The 20,023-nt window shown below is 38.5% G+C and overlaps 1 protein-coding gene across 5 annotated transcripts in view; it reads right to left on the reverse strand.

Annotated features, from left to right (window-relative positions):
- The window catches only part of MARCHF8 (membrane associated ring-CH-type finger 8), a 135,537-nt gene extending 121,621 nt beyond the window's left edge, over positions 1-13,916 (reverse strand). For 3 of the 5 annotated variants that reach the window (XM_059169601.1, XM_059169605.1, XM_059169597.1), the window contains exon 1: positions 13,761-13,916. The gene's annotated coding sequence lies outside the window, so the exon portion shown is untranslated. The other 2 variants (XM_059169600.1, XM_059169599.1) reach the window with 2 other exon arrangements.
- Between the last annotated feature and the right edge of the window lie 6,107 nt (positions 13,917-20,023).

The following is a 20,023-nucleotide window of genomic DNA, read 5'->3' on the forward strand; positions in this document are numbered from 1 at the left end:
AATTATAAATACAACACAATCATTAAAAAATTATATACTTAGGTATAAAACAAAGATCTTTTATGCTGAAAAGCACAGAATGCTGGTGAAAGAAATCAGAGAACTAATAATATAAAGACACATAGTGTATTCACGGACTGGAGTTCAACAAAGTAAAGATGTCTATTCTTTCCTAACTGATATGCAAGCTTAACATAATTCCTATCAAAATCTCATCAATATTTTTTTGTATACATAGACAAGATTATTTTTGGTCACCTAGGTGGCTCAGTCAGTCAAGCTTCCGACTTTTGATCTCAGTGTTGTGCAAAAGAGAGAAGGAAAAGAAAAAAAAAGACAAGATTATTTTTAAATGTATATGGAAAACCAAAGAATCCCACAATAGCCAAAATACCTTTGAAAGAAAAAAACAGAATGGGATAAATCAGTCTACTGATTATAAGACTTTAATTACAGAGTTACCATAATCAAGACTGTGTGGTATTGCCAGAGAGACAGACATAGAGTTTAATGGAACAGAATAGAGAACCCATAGATACATCCACACAAATATGTCCAGAAAATTTTTTATAAAGCCATTCAATGGAAGAAAGACAGCTTCTCAATAAATGGTGCCAACGCAACAGGAAAAAAAATGAGCCTTGACCTAAGTTTCATACATAATACAAACATTAATTCAATACATGTATAATATAAAGCTATAAAACTTTTAGGGAGAAAAAAATTATAGAAGAAAGTCTCTGGGATTTAGGGCTAGACAAAGAACTCTGAAACTTGACACCAGAGTCATGATCCCCAAGAGGACAATTTATAGATTTCATAAATATAAAAAATTTTGCTCTGTGAAGGGTGAAAAAAAATACTACAGACCGAGAGAAAATATTTACAAAGCACATATCTGACAAAAAACTAGTAAAAAATAAAGAAAAAAGGTATAAATAAGAAGGCTACAAATAGAGAGGTCAGCCAAGGAGTGGGTTTTTTGTTTTTTGAAGGAAGAAAATATGGAAACATTAATAATTAAATTAATATAAAAATATTAATAATTAAATTAATTAATGCTAAATTGATGATTTAGCAAGGTGAAGAAGGCCACAATGTAAAATACATGAAATGATGGATAAAGATACAAAATGAACTAATTCAGGGCACCTGGGTGGCTCAGTCAGTTAACCAGCTACCTTTAGCTGAGGTCACGAACCCAGGCTTCTGGGATGAAGCCCCACATCAGGATCCCTGCCCACCCCACTTGTGATCTCTTGTATATGCACTCTCTCTCAAAACAAATTTTTTTAAAAAATGAACTAACTGGGGCACCTGGGTGGCTCAGTGGGTTAAAGCCTCTGCCTTCGGCTCAGGTCATGATTCCAGGGTCCTGGGATCAAGCCCCACATTGGGCTCTCTGCTCAGCAAAGAGGGAGCCTGCTTCCTCCTCCTCTCTCTCTCTCTCTCTCTGCCTGCTTCTCTGCCTACTTGTGGTTTCTGTCTGTCAAATAAATAAATAAAATCTTTTTAAAAAAATAAAATAAATAAATAAATAAATAATGAACTAACTTAACTATTTAAAAGAAAAAACCACCACAGGGCTCAGGCTTCAGGTTACAAATGGAAACAATCTAATGGCTAAGAGACAGAGATCCGATAAAAGTCTATAAATAAAACAATTTGTCCCTGACCACCTCCCCACCCGGAAACTTCTACCAGAAGTAGGGTGCTATCGTAACAAAAACCTAAATAAGTTGTATTTATTTAGTCATCACTTTGTACGCAATGAGGAACTTCATATAGAAGAATGGGATGATGATGATCCATGTCATGAAAGGCAAAATATTTAGAAACTCTGCTGATGGCTCTAATTCAGAAAACAAACCACACACCTGGTGAACTTTAACCTCTATGGGTCTTGAAAAAGCTAGAAGTTGAAAATGATGGTGTGTTGGTTACTACCAGCTATTTCTATCAGGATATTACAAGAAAAAAATTGCCCCAGAGAAAATCAGATTATAGTGTGACATTACAGATGGCTTCCACTGAAACAAGACAGAGGACTCGAAGCAAGAAAGCAGAAAAATAGAATAGACTTCAGAACTATGTCTCAAAAACAAATTTGATTATTGGCACTGTGATTAACTAGAAGCAAATGAATAATGAGTCTGCTAAATTTCTAAGGGAAACACACTGGCAGAAAACTGTAAAACAGATTTGGAAAGTGTGACTGTTCAAGACCTAACAGCAATCTCTGGTAGTCCAACCTTCTACAAAAAGACTAAACTCACAATACCCAAGAAGTGCAAGCTCCAAACATCAAACTTGGATATGGGATGTGGCCAAATAAGACAAGCGGGTGGGGTGAGAACCTTCTAGAGGATGGTGCCTGGAGCCATAAAGAAAAAAGAATGTGAGAGTTCGTCCCTGGGAACAAAATCAGAATCTACTTAAATATCCTTTCCTTCCATGGATGGGAATCTTCCTTTATAACGTCCATCCGTAAGGATTAAGGAACTGTTACAGAAGAGTAACTTCTGTCTCTCTATGCTTCACCTTCCAAATGGGATTGATTACTAATCATGTTGTATTCTTACTATAATACATTTGAGGGGGGGGGTAGGGAGTAAATAGGTCACTTTAGTTCACTTTAACAAGAAAAGCTGATGTGGACTTGACAGCCAGTCATAGAGATCCTGTACTTTGAACCAAAGGCAATCACTGGTTGGATAGGGGATTAGTGCGCTCTATGTGTGGGGAAAAGAATGAAACAGTTTGGGAACCAGAATGACCTACCGAAACAGTGTCAATGCTTTCTGTTCCCAGGCAAACCAGAGACTACATTTTCCACTCTCTCTTGCAATTATGTGAGAGGCCATGTGACAGATTCCCAGCCAATATAATATGGGGAGAATAATATTTGTCACTTCTAGTCCCTTAAAAATATTCACTGAGATCCTCCAGCCAGATCTCTCTTCAACTGCCATCCTGGAGGCAGATGGCATAGTTACAGATGGAAGAGTTACAGCCACCTTGAGTTAAATTTTGCATAACAATATTTTGTTGTTCCTATTGTTACTGTTACCGCACTATAGCACAGCCCCGGGCTTTCAAATTTTTCAGATTTTTCAACACATACAAATCATCTTGTTGCAGATCTGGGATGCAGCCTGAGATTCTGTAATTTCCTAACAAGCTCTAAGATGATACTTAATGTGGCTGGTTTATGGAATACATTTTGAGGAGCAAGGGTTTAAATTACCAAGACTAATAGACAATGAGAAAACAGATGATTCTCTGGAGAAACTGGCCAGGATAGAGGTCTCCACACAGTGACTGAACAGGAAGCCCAGAGAATTCAGGTTCATATTAAATCAGGATTATGGAAGGCTCTAGGAGCAAAGACCTCCAGAATATTAGAGATTAACAGAAGAGATATAATAGATGATATAGAAGAGCATCTCGTAAAAATTAAGAACGTGTATATGAAAAGTTGTGTCACTAAAAAAATGAGGTAACGGGGCGCCTGGGTGGCTCAGTGGGTTAAAGCCTCTGCCTTCAGCTCAGGTCATGATCCCATCCTGGGATCAGTCCCACATCGGGCTCTCGGCTCAGCATGGAGCCTGCTTCCTCCTCTCTCTCTGCCTGCCTCTCTGCCCGCTTGTGATCTCTGCCTGTCAAATAAATAAATAAAATCTTTAAAAAAAATGAGGTAACTTTAAAAAGATACGTAAGAAAGAAAAAGTAGCCACAGACTATTACTTGGTTCTATAGAAAAAAAGTTAAGTGGTCACTGACTGTTATTTCAACAAAAATAGGGTTATAACCATAGCTGGAATGCAGAAGAGGAAAGTAAAAAATTTAAGATTCCCAAATCCATGTAACAGGAAGGCAATGTATAATCTAAAGCTGGTAAGTATGTATATGCATTATAATGTGTTTGTATAATATGCATAAGCATATAATATGCATTTGTAATGCATAAGCATTACGAAACATGGAGGTAACTACCTAGAAATGAGAAAACAGAAATTGCCTCTGTGTTCATTATGAGCCCTTTGTATTCATTATTTTTAAACAATATCCAAGTATTTTGATGAAAACTTAAACATTAATTTTAAAATACAGAAAAATATAGAGATGGGTAACAGATAATATGCGCAAGGGAGTGGAAAAAATGTACCTACACATTATTAGGGGGAAATACAGAGTGAAAAAAAATTGGGGCAACAACTGCCACTACACAATTTAAATCTCATTTGGCCACACAATACCACTTTAGGACTCTATACTATACTAATACTTCAATGAATGTTCAAAGACATACATATGATAATAGGCACTTCAACACCGACAAATGAGAAAAAATCAGGGATGCTGGGGTAGCTCAGTCAATTATGTGTCCAACTCTTGATCTCAGCTCAGATCTTGATCTCAGGGTCATGATTTCAAGGCCCACCATGGGTGTAAAGATTACCAAAATCTAATAAATAAACTTTAAAAAATTTCACATAACTACTGCTCATAACAGGAAAAAAATTAACAACCCAATTATTCACCAAGAGTACAAAGATCAAATTAGGGAATACTCATATAATGTAATGCAATACAACAATTACATATCAGTGCACTACAACCACATACAGAAATAAGGGTGTCTCTCTCAAGTCTCGTATTATGTGGGATAAAAAAGCAAGTGATGAAAGTATACACGCAGTTTGATTCTAGTTACTAAGTTCAACAGTGTGAAGACTGAAAGAACACAGCTTAGGGAGGCAAATGTGATACAGCTATTAAAAATAACAAGGAAATAATAAACACAAATTTAGGGCATCAGTTATGTCTGTGGAGAGGTAAAAAAAAAATGGGTGAGAGGAGGACCAAGGGGCATCAAAGATAACGGAAGGCTTTGTTCCTAATCAGGGGTGATTAAAGAATAAAAGTATTTAAGATCTAAACATATTTCATAATTATTATAGTGCTTATTCAATATTTAAAAGATGAAAACATCAAGGAATAAAACTTCCAGATAACAAAAAAAAAGAAATATTTTGCTTTTGTTAAGACATGTTCCTTGAAAAAAATATAGGAAATATTATAAATAATATAGGAAATCATATAGGAAATGTCCAAATAATATAGGAAATATTATGGGAAATAATATAGGAAAGTCCAATCATTCTTTTAAAACACCTAAAATTTCACCATCTAGACATAATCAGCAACAATTTGCTGAACATCCTTTCAAACATTTCCTATGCATGTGTGTACACATACATTTAAAAATTTTACACAGAATTACTCTATATAAAACATCTGTGCTTATTATATAAATGCTATTTACACCCTTGCGGTTTTTTTTTATTTTTATTTATTTATTTGATAGACAGAGAACACAAGTAGGCAGAGAGGCAGGCAGAGAGAGAGGAGGAAGCAGGCTCCCTCCTGAGCAGAGAGCCCGATGCGGGGCTCCATCCCAGGACCCTGGCATCATGACCTGAGCCGAAGGCAGAGGTTAACCCACTGAGCCACCCAGGCACCCCACACCCTTGATTTTTTAAATCAACTGTATTGAGTCACAATTTACATAAAATACCCATGTAATGTTGGAAGTTTTGACAAAAACACAGTGTAGCGACTAACCAATTAAAATTCAAACAGAACATTTCTATTACTGCAAAAAATTCCCTCTTGCTCCTCTGTAGTCAATTCCTCCCACTCTGGCCCAAGGCAATCACTAATCTGCTTTATTATAGATTAGTTTTGTTGGCTCTAAGATGAATTGAATGGAATTATACGGTATGTACTCTTTTGTGTCTGGCTTCTTTTGCTCAGCAAAATGTTTTCTCGATTACGTGCCGTGATAGTATCAGCAGTTCCTTTTTTCCTGTGGAATAGTGTTCCAATGTGCAATTACTGATGGACATTTGGGCTATTTTTGATCTCTGAACATTTCGGTGTAAATCATTTGTGATGTAATGTTTTATTTTATAACTAGGAGTGGAATCGCTGGATCATCCCGTAAACGCAGGTTCAAGCTAACAGGAAACTGCCACGCTGTTTTCCACACTGTCTGTTATCATCATACACTCCTACTAGCAATTCATGTAAGTTCTGGTTGTTCTACATTTTCACCAGCCCTTAATAAAGTCAATCTCTTCAATTGTAATCACTCTTATAGCCAAAGAGTTCTTTATAATTTTGATTTGCTTTGCATTTCCCTAAATTACTGAATATATTGAGAATTTTAAATGTGCTTCTGTGAATTCAAATATCTTCTTTTGTGAAGTGTCTATCGAAATCTTTTACCAATTTTATAATTTGGGTTGTCTGCCTTTTAATGATTTATAGAGGTTCCTTATAAATATTGGGTAAAAGTCCTTTGTCAGATATATGAATTGCAAATATTTGTTCTCATTCAAAGCAGTCTTTTGGGCACCTGGATGGCTTAGTGGGTTAAAGCCTCTGCCTTCAGCTCAGGTCATGATCCCAGAGTCCTGGGATCGAGTGCTGCATTGGGCTCTCTGCTCAGCAGGGAGCCTGCTTCCCTTCCTCTCCTTTTGCCTGCCTCTCTGCCTACTTGTGATCTCTGTCAAATAAATAAATAAAATCTTTTTTTAAAAAAGGCAGTCTTTTAAAGTGCAGAAGTTTTTAATTTTTATTAAGTCTAATTTAACATTTGAAAATGTTTATATTTAGTACTTACTGTATCATTCTTAAGACTCAATCCTTTCTCCCTCAGACTGAGAATAACACATGATTGTCTGCTTTCCACTTCTATCATAATGTTGGATTTGAGTTGTTAGCCAATGCAGTAGGTCAAAGAAAGAAATTAAGAAGGAAAAAAAGAAGGCAGGCAGGCAGGAAGGAAGAAATGGCATCCTGACTGGAAAGGAAGAAATAAAACTGTCTTTATTCAATGATCACATTACGTAGAAAATTCTTAAAACGTAACCAAAAGATTACTAGCAGTAGCACGGGAATTTAGAAAGGCTACCAGATACTAAGGGAATACAAAAAACTGTACTTCTACATATGAGCAATGAATAAGTAGGAAATGATTTTTAATCCCATTTGTAACATCAAAAACCATAAAATATTAAGATACAAACTTGACAAAATATGTCCATGACATGTACACTACAAAATTAAAAACAGTTCTTGAAACAGATCTTTGAAAATAAAGAACAAAGGTAAAGAATTCATACTAACCAATTTCAAACTACACATAAAGCTACAGTAAGAAAGGCAGTATGGTACTGACATAGGGACAGACTTATAAACCAACAGAAGAGTGAGTCCAGAAATAGATCCACATATATCTCACCCGTTGACTCCCAACATAAAATGGCAAGGTAATGCAATGGGCAAGGAATAAAGGACAACAAATGCAATATGGAAAGGATAATCTTTTCAACTAATGATACCAAATCAACTGTGTATTCATCAAGGAACCTAGATCCCTATCTCATACATATACTATTAACCCCTAAAAATAGATTACAGACCTAAATATATAAACTATAAAACTTCTAGGAGAAAACTTCTATGGCCTGCTTTTCTTCATATAACAACACTTTACTGATATCTTTGTATATTAATAAATATACATCTTTTATACTTTTTAAAAGATAGAAAAAATAAAGGACAAAGAGAATCCTTAAAACCTTTTTAAACATGTCTTCATTTTAAAAATCAAATTTCAAAACCCACAAGTTTCTTATCCACAGAGTCAATCTTTCTTCAACTGAAATACAGAAATATTCAAAGGCAAAGAAAAGAAAACTTTACCTTCCTTTCATATGGTTTCAATAGAATGAGGCTGTAGGGAACTGTGGTTTTTCCCTCAGTAACTATTTTCTAAGTGCTATGCTAAAGTCATAAATAATAAAATAAATCTGCCTAAAATATATTAATACCATCCATAACTTCTAAATATAAAAGAGTTACCAGAAGATCATGAAAATATGAGAAATAGTCTGTACTGCTATATGGTCTGGAAGTGGCCTGCCGTGGCTGATAAAGATTCATAATGCAGCACATAGGATTATAAAATTTTTAAATTATAATAAAACAAATTGAAAATATTCTAAGCATAAATTCTCTTCACCCCCAATAATTTAGAGAATATCTCAAGAAATATATTACTAACTCTTGGTCATGAGTCGTGGTTAACAAAATGATAAATAAAACGAAGAGTCAATTATAGTATATTAATTTAACCATCATGGCTTTCCATAACACCAAATGAAAGGCAACCCATAATGCAATGCTACTGCCCATGTATTATTTGTTGTGCATAACAAATTACCTCAAGACTCATTTAAAACAATGACCATTTACTATCTAACAATTATTATGGGTCAGCAATCTAGACAGCTAAAATGGGTACCTCTGGCTCATGGTCTGTCACAAGGCTGCAGTCAAAACTGCTGGCGGGGTTATGGGATCATCTAAAGGCTTGGCTCTGTATAAAAGGGAGGAAGAAGGAATTTGCTTCTAAGCTCACTCAGATGGCTATGGGAAAGTCTTGCTCCCTCACCACACAGGTCTCTGCATAGGGCTGCTCACAACATAGCAACCTTTTGTGTGTTTTGTTTTGTTTTAATATCCTCCCTTCTCTTAGGTGTTCAGTTCAAAGGTTTTTCACATATTCACAGAATTGTGCAACCACCAGCACAATCAATTTTAGGACATTTCATCATCCTAAAAAGAAACAATACTGATTATCAAATCTCCCATCTACCCTCAACCCAACTCCCAGCTCTAGACAATCACTGACATATTTTCTCACTGTATACATTTGTGTATTCTGGAAATTTTGTATAAATGTAACCATATAATATGTGGCCTTTTGTGACTTTTATCATTTAGCATCATGTTTTCAAGGTTCATCTATTTATGTTGTAGCATGAATCTGTACTTTATTCCTTCTATGGCTGAGTAATATTTCCCTGTATATACAAACCACATTTTATTTATCCATTTATCAACTGGCATACATTTGTTTCTATTTTTTGGCTATTATGAATATTGACACTGAACATCTGCGTACAAGTTTTGGTGTGAATATATATTTGAATTTTTCTTTGGGTATAAACCTAGGAGTATAGTTGCTCTGCCACTTGCAATCCCTATGTTCAGCCGTTTGAGGAAGTACCAGACTGTTTCCCAAAGTAGTTCCATCACCTTGCATTCCTCATAACACTGCATGAAGACTCTCATTTCTCCACTAACTCCTCAACACTTGCTATTATCTTTTTGACTACATCCATCCCTGTGGGTATGACATGGTTATTTCATTGTGGTATTCATTTGCATTTCCCTGGTGGCTAATGAAATCAAGCTTCTTTTCAGGTGCTTATGGGCCATTTGTACATCTTGTCTGAAGAAATGTCCATTCAAATCCTTTGTTTTTAAAATGAGTTCCTGTTCCTTTTATTGTTGAGCTGTAAGTCTTCTTTACATGCTCTAGATACTAGACTTTTCTTATTAGGTATATGATTTGCTCATACCAAATAAAAGACAGCATATAGACAGGAGAGCAACAGGAACTCTCATACACTGAAGGGAGGAAACTAAAACAGCACAACCACAACAGAAAGTAACTTGGCAATATTTAGGAAATTACAGATACCCATACCCTACAAGCAGCAACCCCAATCCTAGCTGTTTACCTCAGTGAAATCCTTAAACTTCGTAAAAACAGGGGTGGAACGTTAGTGGGGGAAAAACATGAATGAAACATTGTAACCTAAGTGGAAAAGTCTCAAAAAAATACACATAGTATGATCCCATTTATATAAGGTTCAAAAACATATAAAAGTAAACAATGTTTGGGGGAGTAGTATACACATAAAATAAGTTTATGAAGAAAAGCAAAGAAATGATAGAATTCAGTACATGCTTACTTCCAAAGGAAAGGAAAAGGGGTGTCTAATCAGGTTTCAATGGTGTGATAATATTCTATTTTTAAGCTTTATATATGCAAATTACACATTTTGGTATGTGTAACATATTTCATAAATATTTTTTCAGAGAGCTACACTGACATCTGAAGATCTCTCTAATATACACACTGAAGAAATTTCATTCCAATATACTTAATGCAGATGAAGAGTATTAGTGAACCAAAAACTACATATAAACAATATTATCAATTACTTTTAACCCAAAAAAGTGTATGCTTTGTGTAAATGAGAATATGGATCCCCTGCCTTTTCCTGCTTCTTCATACCTTTCTGTAAGCTTGTCTTCCTGACCCAACATTTATCACAATGATCTAGATTACATACCACCTTCTCTAGGATGTTCTGCCATTCAATCTTTCAACTGATGGGTTCTCATTCTCCTCTCAATTTCCACGGTATTTGTATTAATTCAAGGCCCTCATCACATTATCCCTAGAATGCATGTGATTTAACTCCTCTGTCAAAGATAAGCACCTGAAGATCTGTAACACTGATTACAAGAGCCTGGCTCATAAAAGACACTCAATTTTTTGTTGACTATTGAATGAATGAATGAATTTTAAAATTCGGGAATTTCGGAGAGACGTGAGTAAAAGATTTGGCCTAGTTTTCTTTAAAACTCTCAAAAATTATAAAAAATTAAAAACTATACCCCTTGGAAAGGAATTTCAATACTGAAATTCTTCAAGATATAGCAAATACAAGATGAACAGTGGTCGGTTAAAATAGAAAATGTTTAGGGGTGCCTGGGTGGCTCAGTGGGTTAAAGCCTCTGCCTTCGGCTCAGGTCATTATCTCAGGGTTCTGGGATGGAGCCCCGCAGTGGGCTCTCTGCTCAGCAGGGAGCCTGCTTCCTTCTCTCTCTCTGCCTGCCTCTCTGCCTACTTGTGATCTCTGTATGTCAAATAAATAAACAAATAATCTTAAAATATATATATCAGCATGCACTAGGAGTTTAAAAAATAGTAAAATAAAATATAAAATGTTTATACTGCATACATTGATTATTTTCCATATTCACATGGGACCAAATCATAGGTATAACAACTTCGTGAAAGATTATTTACCATTAGAACAGTCAACTACCTTAGAACATATCTTAAAGTCAATAATATAACTGGAGGACAGGTAGAGTTTCATCTTCTATAGAAAAAAAAATAGTACATACCATTTCCTGACCCAAATTTGTTACTTTTAGAAATTTAAGCAACTTTTTTTTTTCTTTCAGGTATTTAAATTGTTTACCAGGGAACCTTGGTGGCACAGATGGTTGAGCAACTGACTCCCAGTTTCCGCTCAGGTCACGGTCTCAGGGTCATGAGATGGAGTCCCTAGTCAGACTCCAGGCTCAGCATGGACACTCAGCAGACACTCTCTCCCTCTACCTCTGCCCCACCCTCCTCCTGTGCTTGCTCAAGTTCTCTCTAAAATAAATAAATAAATCTTTTTTTAATTTAAAAATTTTAAAAAATAGTTTACCACCAAAAGTACAAACCTAAACATTATGTGCCTATGGTAGAAAAGGAATTGCTTCATGGTGCAACCACAAATGAAACAGAGCTGTTCTTCAAGAAGTAGACACTACTGCTGGTAATAGGGTGTCTTGAGTGAATAAATTCCTTCCTGTCTATGCATCTATAATTCCTTCCTAAAGCTAATTTAAAGACAAAAATGTTGAAGTAGGGTCACCAGATTCAGCAAATAAAAATACAGTAAGCCCAGTTAAACTTGAATTTCAGATAAACAATGGATATTTTTTACTAATGCATGCCTTATGCAATATTTATACTAAAAACTTTTTCACTATTCATCTAAAATTCAAATTTAAACTAGGTTATCTGTATTTTATCTAGTAACCTAAAGCCAAAAAACTGAGTAGTAATCAATCCAATTTCCTCACTTTGTAGCAGAAACTGAGATGTAAAGAAAATATGTGACTTACCTAAACCTACACCAAAGATTAAGGAAGTAAGTCTACTTTGAACAGAGAAAAGGAGGTACCTGGGTGGCTCAGTTGTTAAGTGGCTACCTCCAGGTCTGGTCATGATCCCAGGGTCCTGGGGTAAAGGCCCGCATTGGGATCCCTGCTCAGAGGGAAGACTGCTTCTCCCTCTCCTACTCCTTCCTCCCTGTTTGTGTTCCCTCTCTGGTCTCTCGGTCAAATAAATAAAATCTTAAAAAAAAAAAAAAAAGGAAAAGAAAAGAGAAAACATATTCCATAGATCTCCTTGGGTTCCATTCATAGTACTTTCAACCTCCAATCCTGGCTCACCTCACAGAAGCACCAAGTGGACAAGCTGCAAAAAACTATGGTTTTCTCTTTCAATATCAAACTTCAAGTTTCAGTAAATCTCTTATCAACCCTAATCTTCAAAAACAACCAGGAAACTAAGCAATTTCTCTTAACTTAAAAAAAAATCATCCTAATAATTTTTGGTCTACAGACCACAATATGAAACAGGACGTCCTCTTCACCTAAACCCAGTTCTCTCAAAATCCAGAATTTCAAAATTTGTAGTATGTTCATGTTATTACACGACTCTATCGATGTAAGTCATGTATTCTTACTTATATATTACTTACTTATATATTTTTCAGAGTTAATGTCCTAATCCATTCAGTTGGGCCTAAATAAAAGTCTTACAAAAAGTCTTCCATCCTGTTCCATACCTGAGCGAGTAGATTAATAAGGAGCACTAGGTCTATTATAAGCATACACTTACACCCCTTGGGCCGGGAACGCAAGCAAAGATGGAAAACAGAAAGGTCCATCGGAAATTTGGGGGCCTTTCCCACGTCTATATGCGAAATATACCAATTGTCTAACTATACGACGCACGGCCGAACAAAATTGAAGGAAAAATAATAGAAAACTCCACATAAGCAAAAGATTCATCTTCCAGAGCCTATTAAATCTAACAAACACAGAACACTTCCTCAACAGTGTAACAGTGCTTTTCAACCTGTGATCCCTGGGGGCCCTTTGGGGTATTGCAGTGGAACAGGAAGACAGAGAGGCAGACAAAGGTTTCCAGTTTCTTTCTTTTTTTTTTTTTTTCTAACTAACTGGGCTTCAGAAGAGGTTCTAAGAAAGGTTTCGTTGCATCAGAAAAACCTGGGGGCGGGGGGAGCAGCAGCATAAACCATTATGACTTTGTATAGTAAGTTTTCTATTAGAAACTTCACCCACGTGAACAAGAAGCCAGATCGTGTCAGATGAAAAATTTAAAAACAGGAACTTAGCAATTAAAAGACAGGTATCTACCTAAACTTTCCCTCTGGCAGTTTCCAAAGTATGCAGGTCTTTCTCAAGACCGCACACGTCAGAAGTGGAAGCTCCTCACAGATCACCTAGCCCGACGTTCGTTACAGATGTGGAAACTCAGGCCTGGGCCAGGGCCAGGGCCACGGCTGAGGCTGACTTGCCCAAGGTCTCACAGCCCGCGTGGGCCGGCCACTTCAACCGAGACTCCACGCTGGCAGCCCCACACCCTAAGCGCCCGACGGATCCTGCAGCCCCGGGCTCGGCCCGTTCCCAGGGGCAGCCTCGAGCAGCCGGAACAGAAGGGCCCATAACCCGGGGTCGATGCCGCCTTTCCGCCGACTCCACGCCAGAGCCGCGACCCAAGGCGCTGCAGAGCCCTGGCCTCGGCGGCCGCCCCCGCCCACCCCACCTGTCGCAGGCGGCACAGCCGGCAGCCACACCCCCTGCCGGGGCCGGGGGCTCTCTCGGCCCGGTCGGCGGCGGGCAGCAACTCCTGCAAGCGGCGTGAGGTACGCCCGTTCCGAGGCCGCAGGGGTTACCTCAGGTGGGCGCTGAGCTCGCGGCTGGGCCGTCCGGGCCCGCCCGAAGCATGCCGGACACCAGGATGCAGCAGGCCCGCAGCTCGGCCGCCACTGGGCCTGTTTACACCCCTCCGCGGGAGGACGCCATGGCCCCATCACGTGACATGCGCGTCACGTGTTCTCCCGCGGGCGGAGGTTGTGGAGGTGTTGCCTGGCAACGACGGGCAAGCTAAGGGGTCGAAGAGGAGCCGCGGAGGCTGTGGTGGCTGCAGCAGCTTCTGCTTCCCTGGTCTTGGCGAGGCCCGCGGGGCGTACGCGGTCAGGACGCGGAAGGGGAGACACCGTTCCTGTTTCCCACCGTCCCTTTGTGAGCCCTGGGCTCGACCGCTTATATTATTAGTGCTTTGAAAGGAGAAGGGAATTCGGTCAGGTATTCTGATGTTGAACTTGGAGAAAAAAAAATGGAAATACTTCTTAACCTAAGACTAGCAAACGAAGACGGAGTGTTTGTTTACCTTAAGGAATATTTGTTTCCTTTCACTCCCTAATCTGGAATGAATGGCTATGCCACAGCCTACCCCATCCTGACCCCCATCCTAGAATGGGTGTGAAAAAGGCTTATGGGACTTCCAACTTCTATTTTAAATTATATTTTATTATCATTTTCATGAGAATTAGTTTTTGCATCTGTAAATACAAACATACCTAAATAAATATTTGATTCAGGGGGCACCTGAGTGTCTCAGTGGGTTAAAGCGTCTGCCTTCAGCTCGGGTCATGGTCCCGGGGTCTGGATGGAGCCCCGCGCCTGGCTCTCTGCTTAGCGGGGAGCCTGCTTTCTGCTCCTCTCTCTGTCTGTCTGCCTCTCTGCCTGCTTGTGATCTCTGTCAGTCAAATGAATAAATAAAATCTTTAAAAAATATATTTGATTCAGCATTCAGGTTTTGTTCACATCAAACTTTACTTATTATAGCCGACACTTGTTTTTAGTAACTATTTCTAACAAGTCATTTTCCTCCATCAGACTTTACAGAAGTAAAGTTTCAGCCACTGCCAATTTCTCCCATAATAGTCATTATAAATTGCATAAAAACCTGATAATATGTACTATTTTTTGCAAATTAATAAGAATTGTGACCCAATTCCTTCAAATATTCCAGAATTGTTCAGGAATGATCTATTGCATAATTAATTCTTTCATACAATCCTGATCATGTTGCATACATGGCTAAGAGCAAACTGACAGAGTCAAAACAGTGGGCTTAAAATATCCTTCCAGTCAATGCAAAGTCAATCATCCTCTTCATTAACACACCTAAAATGCAACACTACAAAGAGAAGAAAATAGTGATTTTTCTCCATACTCATCTTTTACTATAGAAAATAGGTTACAAGGCTAGTTGCCACAACCTGCTTGACTTTTTCTGCTGCTCCTGGCAGCAGATGTTCCATGAAGGCAGGGAGAGTATCTTTCACTGCTATACCTTATGCCTCGACCATGCCTGAGAAGCAAAAAAGTTGGCTTATCTATGGCTTGTGGATCTGTAAGAAGTGGAAAAGTCCCTTTAGATATCTAGAGGGATCTGTAAGTTAGGCTGTACTCATGGAGACAATGCTAGGATGAGTCCTGGCTCAGCCATTTCTATCTAGGCAATTTACTTCACATTTCTGAATCTCTTCATCCACCTAAAAGAAAGATAGTAGCTACTGAATAGTTTCAAGATGAAATGAAATAATGCTGGCCTAGCACTTTAAAGTGCCCAATACATACAGTGCTCAATAAATATTAACCATATATGACCTTTAGCAAGAGGTAGTGATATAGGAGGTCAGTGTCCTGAGGGAAACGCAACTGACAGCTTGAATGGGTTCAGGACCCGGGTCTGGACTCTTGCCACCTGGACTGGAGTTGAGCATTGCCAGCAAGGAAACTTAGCACAGCCACAAAAAAATCTTTGCATTTCGAATGGAAGGCTACCAATAAGGGAATTTCTCACGGATGACCAGGTCTTCACTCCAAGGCGAGTATTGGCCATATGGCAGCAGGTTAATTCCGCATTATGTTTGTGGTGATGGCGACTCCTAGTATACTACCTGTCCACTGCCTCAGCCCACATAGGAAAATTGCCTGCCCTCTCCTAGTGTTTGTGGGAAAGAAAGAAGTCACCACCAAATGGCTGAACATATCTAGTTTTTCAGTTAGGGTTTCACTGCAAACAAAATGCATTGGTAAGTAGGACAAGATATACTATAATTATTGCTATAATTACATATGACTCTATAACAGCATATCATCCAACACAGTGCGTATACTAGAGTTCTCCCTAGAGTGATGAACACAAGGAATAACAGGACACTTGCAAACAGAGAAAGAGGTGAATAATCACCTCTTAACCAATCATCATAACAAAGCTATGATGTGGTAAAGCCAGCCTCGTATTTACATCTCCTGACTAAACATCTTTTCCTTTTTATTGATAACCATCAAAATGTGGTTTCACTATATCTGTTTATTCTCTTGATTTTGGCCTTCCTATGCTATGCTAAATGACACTCTTGCTTCACTTAGTATTTTTCATATTTCAAAAGTAGAGCCAATAGGATATTCAGATTGATTAGAGGTATTTGTTAAAGGAGTGAAGGATGACTCTAAGGTTTTTGGCCTGTACAACCAAAGGAATGGACTGTCATTTACTTAGATGGAGAAGGGTGTGAAAATTAATAAAGGGAAACCTCACTAAAATGGAGTTGGGATGGGGCACCTGGGTGGCTCAGTGGGTTAAGCCTCTGCCTTTGGATCAGGTCATGATCTCAGGGTCCTGGAATGGAGCCCCACATGGGGCTCTCTGCTCATCCCAGAGCCTACTTCCCCCCACCCCAGCCTCTCTGCCTACCTGTGATCTCTGTCAAATAAATAAATTTAAAAAAAAAAAAAAAAAAAATCTTTAAAATGGAGTTGGGAGGCCAGAAGAGGGAGCTCTTGTGCCATACCACTCATCAATAACTGGAAGAATTACCTATTACCCTGACAGAAAAACACGTAACAGGAAAGAATTATCAATTACAGGTCCCAATAGGAAAAGATGTACAGCATATCTCCTATATGAAACTATGCCAACAATTCAGCCAATAAGAAACCCTCATCACTGGGGTGCTTGGGTGGCTCAGTGGGTCAAAGCCTCTGCTTTCTGCTCAGGTCAAGATCTCAGGGTCCTTTGAGCCCTGCACCAGCTCTCTGCTCAGCAGGGAGTGTGCTTCCCCACCTCTCTCTACCTGCCTCTCTGCTTACTTGTGATCTCTGTCTGTCAAATAAATAAATAAATAAAATCTTGGTGTCGGGGTGGGGGACCTCATCGCCCTGAATTCTTGCTTTTCTCCAATGGACTTCTGTTTAAAAAAAAAAAAAAAAAAAAAAAAAACCCACTTCCTCCTTCATCTCCATAAAATAATGTTCCTCTTTTCTAAGACGAGCCTAAAGTTTTTGCTAAACCTTGTTTCTCCTGAATTGCAATTCTCTGCTATTCCCAAATAAATTCACTTTTGTGGTAAAATAACTGACTTACATTTTTAAAGTCAAAAAAGGGTATGTGCAGGCTGGCAGGAAAAAAAAAATCAAGAATTTGATTTTGGACATGCTAAATTTGACATGCCTATTAGCCGTCCAAATAGAGGTGTACAGTTAGCAACTGCACAGAAGACACTAGAATTCTGAGGAGAGCTACAGAGACATGAATTGATTGGTCGGTAGTATCTAGGGCTACAAGATTGGATGACATCACACAGAAAAGCAACTTTCATACCTTCTGATGTCAACCCAGGATACAAAATACATTTTTCATACTGAACAAACACATGTCGATAACTTAAAAGTTTCAAAAAGCAAATCTACGATGACTTAAAAGTTTCAAAAAGCAAACCTACCCTCTATAATTCACTATTTCCTTTCCTTTCCACTTTATTCTGTTCTATTTTTTTAAAACTTCTCCCAACTCAACTGATTTGACAGAGTAACAGAACAGTATGGTATTACAGTTTGAAAATCACTGAAAGTTGCTGACCAAGGACATGAATTGCATAATTGCAGGGGAAATTAAAGATCCAAAGGCTGCTCATGTAGCACTTTGGAGATGGGGAGACTAGCCAAGAAAACAGCAGTAACAGCTTAAGTTAAGAGGAGAAAAATGAAATAGAGTTCTAAAGGCTAAGTGAAGAAAACTTTCTAGGGAGAAGGAAGTGCCTCAGTGTGTCATTTCATTTGCTGCTGAGAAGTTGAGTAAAATGAGAAGTGACCTTTGGATTTAGCAATTGAGAGATCTTTGAGAACTTGAGAACAGAGCAATTAAGATAAAGTGGTAGGGATACAAGCCATATTGCAGAGATAGAATATGGTGACAGGAAGCAGATTTCCTTTTGCTGCAAAGACAAACAGGGGAAGGGAACAACAGCAGGCCAGAGATGTGGGGGTTAGGTATTTTGTTTAAATATTTATACACTAATATAGAAGTGGTTCAGTGATGAGAAAATATCAATGCAGGAGAGTGACAAACATAGGAAGGAAATCCTTGAGTTAGCTGGAAGGGTCATCCATAGATAGATGAGCAAGGGGAGTGGAAAGGCACAGATACAGTTTGGTATGTTTGTTGTTAGATGCATATAGAATTTCTTTTCCAGGGTGCCTGGGTCACTCGATCAGTTAAGCATCTGACTCAATTTCAGCTCCGGTCATGATCTCAGAGTCCTGGGATTGGGGCCCCATGTGGGGTTTTTCACTCAGTATGGAGTCAGTATAGAGTTGACTCACTATGGAGTCAAAAAAAATTTTTTTCTTTTCCAATTGTTCCCAGTTTAATAAAATAAGAAGTTGAGAGTGAAGACAGGGAGCGGGGTGTTGGTGGTTTGAGAAGAGGATAAAAACCATCCAGGAGTGCCACATCCCAGCCCAGCCTTATGAATTCCTATGAATGATGATATGATGATAATGATGATGATTATCTGCCTCCTGGTTTTCATCGTTGCCTCCTCCAATGTTTTTCTACACAGTCACCAAACTGATTTTTTAAAACTTAAGTCCAATTATGTAAACCTCCAATATCATCCCAATTCAGATTAAATCCAAAGTTCATACCTATCAAGTCTTTCATAATGTAGTTCCTTATTTCCTGTTTTCCCCCTTACTTGCTTTGTTCTAGCTGCCAGACTTCCTTGCTATTTCTTGGTTTCCTCAGGCTTAGAACACTTCCCCCATTTCCTCTCTTCCTTTGTGACTTTACATAAATGTAACTTTCTCATAGTGGAGGTCTCAGACCACCCTTTCTAAAACAGCTCCTATCTGTGTCACTCTATTGTGTTTGGCTTTTGTTCTTAGCCCTTAATACCATTTGTGGCAGACATTCACAACTCATTGAATATCCATTCCCCACCACCCCCCTAACTCTGGCAATTGGGTAAAGCCATATGACTAGCTCTAACCAATGGGTTGTGAGCAGAATGTATATACACTTCTACACAAAGTCAATGAAAAGACAATGGGCAACCCTCTAGCCCTCTCTCCCCTGCTGCAGCAACCCTAAAGAATACACGTTACATTGGCAAAATCATACAATGGAATTAGCCTGAATTGCCTCATCAGGTAGCTACCCTGGGAAGTTGCTTGGCTCACTGAATTTTGCATGGATGAGGAATAAAAGTTAATCTGTTAGTTACCACAGCAATATATAGAATCTATTATGGTCTGAATTGTGTCTCCCCAAAATTTATACATTGAACCCCTAACCTCTGGAGGCCAATGTGAGGTGGTCCTGGCCAGCTATCAGGAAGTTAGAGACTTGTCCTGGCAGCACTCCGCAAGAAGCCAGATCAAACCAGACAGATCCAAGATGGAGGATACCGTGACAGGAAACCTCTGACCAAATTAGGAAGAAAAAGCACAAAACTCAGCTTCTTGCCCCCAAGTAATAACTATTCTGCTCCCTAGTTAACAACCATCTATAAAAGATAGAAACCCAAGACACAAAATAATGGAAAAAACATTCCATGCTCATAGATTGGAAGAATAAACATTGTTAAAATGTCTATGCTGCCCAGAGCAATCTACACTTTCGATGCCATCCTGATCAAAATACTATCGGCATTTTTCAAAGTGCTGAAACAAACAATCCTAAAATTTGTATGGAACCAGAAAAGACCCCGAATCACTAAGGAAATGTTGAAAAAGAAAAAACTGGGGGCATCATGTTGCCTGATTTCAAGCTATATTACAAAGCTATGATCTCCAAGATAGC

Source organism: Mustela lutreola, chromosome 4 (assembly GCF_030435805.1).
Source record: "Mustela lutreola isolate mMusLut2 chromosome 4, mMusLut2.pri, whole genome shotgun sequence".
Taxonomy (NCBI): domain Eukaryota; kingdom Metazoa; phylum Chordata; class Mammalia; order Carnivora; family Mustelidae; genus Mustela; species Mustela lutreola.